Source organism: Canis lupus, chromosome 12, assembly GCF_003254725.2.
Source record: "Canis lupus dingo isolate Sandy chromosome 12, ASM325472v2, whole genome shotgun sequence".
NCBI lineage: Eukaryota > Metazoa > Chordata > Mammalia > Carnivora > Canidae > Canis > Canis lupus.
Genome location: NC_064254.1, coordinates 72,558,761 through 72,562,554, shown reverse-complemented (window position 1 = coordinate 72,562,554; position 3,794 = coordinate 72,558,761).

Genomic DNA, 3,794 nt, shown 5'->3' with positions numbered 1-3,794 from the left:
GGCTGGTGCATCTTCTCCGGGTGGAGGGTCCGTGGACGTCCCTCTGCCGTCCACCTCGTCGCATCCATGGCCCCTGCCCTGCCGTGGAGCTCCCCCCCCCCCCACAGCCTAGGACCTGGGATCAAGCCCCAGGGGACAGAGCACAGAAGACGCGGCTCAGGAAGGATGTGGAGCGAGTGCCAGCCGTCGGGGGATCCTCCACGGAGCCGTGTGGCCTTCGGAGAACCATGGCCGTCCTGCTTCGAGTGTCGCCTCCCCTAGTGATCGCAGAGGAGGCGGGGGGACGTGGCAGGGGTGCGCAGGAGCCCAAGCAGCTTCTGGATATTACGATGCGGCACACGCTGTTCCTCGTGGAGACGGAGAGGAGGGCAGAGGCCGGGCAGGCTGGGGCGCGGGCCGGTGGTTGGCGGGGTCCACTGGGCGCCGGCGCTGGGGAGGCACGAGCACCTTCGTGTCACGTGTGACCACATGTAGGAACGAGGGCCCCAGAGACCCCCGTCTCCCGTGCACGGGGTGAACCTGCCACAGGCCTGCTCTGTGGCCCCCTCACTCGGGCCCGTCCCCCAGGAGGGGACAGATCCCAGCCGCCGCCGCCCTTGGCAGTTGTGTGCCCGCCTGGGTCGCTGGGACGCGGTGCGGCCTGGACACGGCAGGCTGGTGACATTTGGTCACTGAGAGGGAAGCGGGAGGCGGGAGGCCGGGCGGGGGACATGGGCGGGGGACACGGTGGGGACACGATGGGGGATGCGGGCGGGGACACCAGCGGGCCAGGGCGCCTGCGCACTCCCGGAAGAAGCTGCGGCGTCCAGGCCTCAGGACAGACTCATGTGGAGAGGGCAGCGCGCGCGTCCTCTGGTCACTCGGTGTCGCCGAGCGGGTCGGCCCTGGACCGAAGCCGCTGTGGCTGGAGGGTGGCCTGTGTGGGGCCCCGGGCGCCCCTGCGGCCAGGACGGGTCCCTCCCGGTGCCCCGGGGGTGTCAGCGCCCCTCAGAGCCTGACCTGTGTCCGCTCCCTGGTGGCAGGTGCGCGACCCCGGTCCCAGCCGGTGCGTGGGAGCTCGAATCTGGATGCTTCGCAGAGAACCTTCTGCTACAGCTTGTGCCACTTCCTGGGACGAACTGAGGCTGAGACCTCTTGTGTTTATCTTGATCCGATGTCACCGATGCCCCCCGGGGCGGCTCGCGGTGGCCGGCGTGGCGGGGGGCGGCCCTCGCAGGGAGCAGCGGCTCCACAGCCGCCGACGGCAGAGATCCGGGCCTCTGACCCGGCACTTGAGCCTCAGGGGCTCTCCGTCAGCGGCGCGTCTGCCTCGAGGGAGCGGCGTCCCCGTCCGGAGTGTGCGCTATGCAGGGCCGCGCTGCAGACCCAGGGTGACCGTGCTCGGGGCCGCCTGCCTCCTGCCCCCCAACATCCCTGCCCAGGACCTCGCCCTGGAACCTGGGAGACCTCGGCTGTCACGCCGCGTGTGACCGTCAGCGCAAGTCCCGTTTGTTGCCCGAGGCTCTGCAAACACGGTAATGACCCGTCGTCACGGCAGAGCCACGGGACGGCAGGGGCTTAGGGGCGCACGGGGAGCAGCGCTGAAGAGACGACCTGAGGCCGCGAGGCCGCCCGGAGGGCACAGATGGGGGGCGGGGGGAGCTCGGCCAGGCCTCTGGAAGCCGCACGCGTGGCCGCCGGCGCTCCGTGGGGACGAGTCCGAGGGGTCCACACGCCCGCGGGGGAGGCCGCCCCGTGCCGACAGGAGGGGCTCGGCTGCCGTGGGCCTGGCACCCCTCGGGCCCTGGTGGGGCCTTCCTCACGGAGCCGCTCACGGAGGGAAGGCCGCTCCTCCCCGGGCGCCCGAGCGCTGACGGCCGGGCCTGCACCTTGAACCCCCGCTGGCGCTGCGCGTGGGGACGGCCCCCAGTTGGCGACGGCTGTGCCCCCAGCACCGCACGGCAGCCGAAGCTTCCCCGGTGGCGCGTCCCCGGGCACAAGGGCGACCAGGAGCCCCTGCGCACGGCCCCGCGGCCCAGGCGGGCGCCCTCGGGTTCATCTCCCCGCTCTGGCTCCAGGGGATCACTTGGCCTGCGGGGCCGTGGGGCCGCGGGGCACGGGGCTGGGCTGGAAGCAGAGAGCACGTCCCCAGAGCGGCGGAGCCTACGGTCCCCGCGACCCGGAAGGCCAGCGACCGGAGAGCCGTGACCACACGGTGCGCACCGGCTTGTCGTGTGGTCAGCCCGGTCCTCACGTCACAGAAGTCACCGGGGGTGGCCCCGCGTGCGCCTGAGACCCCGCTTCCTCCGACGAGCCCGCTGGCCCGCGCCACCGTGGGGGCAGGTGCATGACGTACGCGTGACTCATTCTGTTTGGAACCAAAGGGTGAGCGTTGGTGGCGCCTGGACACGCATCCCCACTGCGGCCGAGGGCCACGCGGCCAGGGCGAGGGTGCGGGCGGAGTCCGCGGGGAACACGGCCCCCAGCTCCCAGGGCCGCTTCTCTCTTCCCTGAGCTCTCAGGCTGCAGGGGCCACTCGCGGACTGGACGGCGCTTTGGGAGACGTGGCCTCGGATCGTGGGTGTCGGAGCACAGGGCCCGTGGTCCTGGGAGGAGCCGGGAGGATTTTTAATGAACAAAAAGTCATAGAAATGCAAGCACCGGGGTCTCGGGGACGCCAAAGCCTTTCTTCCCGTGAAGCAAAGGCCACGTGCTCTTGAGAAATTAACTCTGTGCCTCAGTTTCTCATTTCAGCATTTGTTTACAAAGCAGGCTCCTTCCCGGCCCGTGGAAGGCACCGCGGGGCGGTGAGGCTTCCCGCAGCGCAGGCCGTGGAGGCGTGGGCATGTCGAGGGGGCCCTGGCGCCCGCCGCCACGCGTGGGCCCCGTGTCCTGGCTGCGCGCTGCTGACCTTGGAATTGCGACTCCCCGGGCTTTGGTTTCCAAAGTAACAAGTGCCCGGCAGGAGCTCAAAAAAGGTTAAGAATGAGATTCCTTGTCTTTAGATGACTTGTAACGACCGTAAGGGGACGCGGGCTCCGGGCGCACAGGCCGGCGGGGGCGGGTGGTCGGGGGGCCCGGGGACCCGCACGGGCTGAGCGGCCTCCTCCCCGGGCTGGAGCGTCCCTCGGCAGCCGGGCGGGCTCCTGGGTGGACGGCTCGGGGCGCGGAGGCCGCTGCTCCCCTCGGGGCGAAACAAGGACTCAGAGTGTCCCTTAGGAATCCGTCCCGGGCGACTCGTCCCGGGCGGGAAGGGAAGGCCGAGGGAAGAGCGTTGCTCCCGCCGCGGGGCCCGAGCCTCGGCCCAGCGCCGCCCTCGCCCAGGTGGTCCCGTGAGCGTGGCGCGCCGGGGGGCTCCCGGGGACACCTGCGCTAAGTCCCTCCCAATTTGGATGTAAAATTCTGTGTTCGCCGCGAGGGGTGCGGGGTGCGGGGTGCGGGCCTTCCCACCTGGTCCCCAGCACGGGGCAGGCAGCGGCACGACCGCCTCCGGGCTGCGCCATGGCCCTCGACCTGTTGGCCGACAGGGAGCGGCCCGGCCAGGGCAGCGAGGGCCCCTGAGGCTGTCCCGTGGGCTCGGGCGACCCCCCACCCCACTCCTGCCAGGCCGCGGGCCCAGCCACAGGCCGACTCGCCCGGGGGAACGGCGGGGAGTGGGGCCCCCGGGGCGCTGGAGCGGACGGCCCGTCCCCGACGGCAGGTGGCGAGTGGGGGGGGCAGTGGCCTAGGACAGAGCCGTCCCCGCCTGCACCTCTGACCCGCCTGCGGCTCCCGGAGAGGAGAATGGAGGCCGGTGTGAGGAGGCCCAGGAGGCT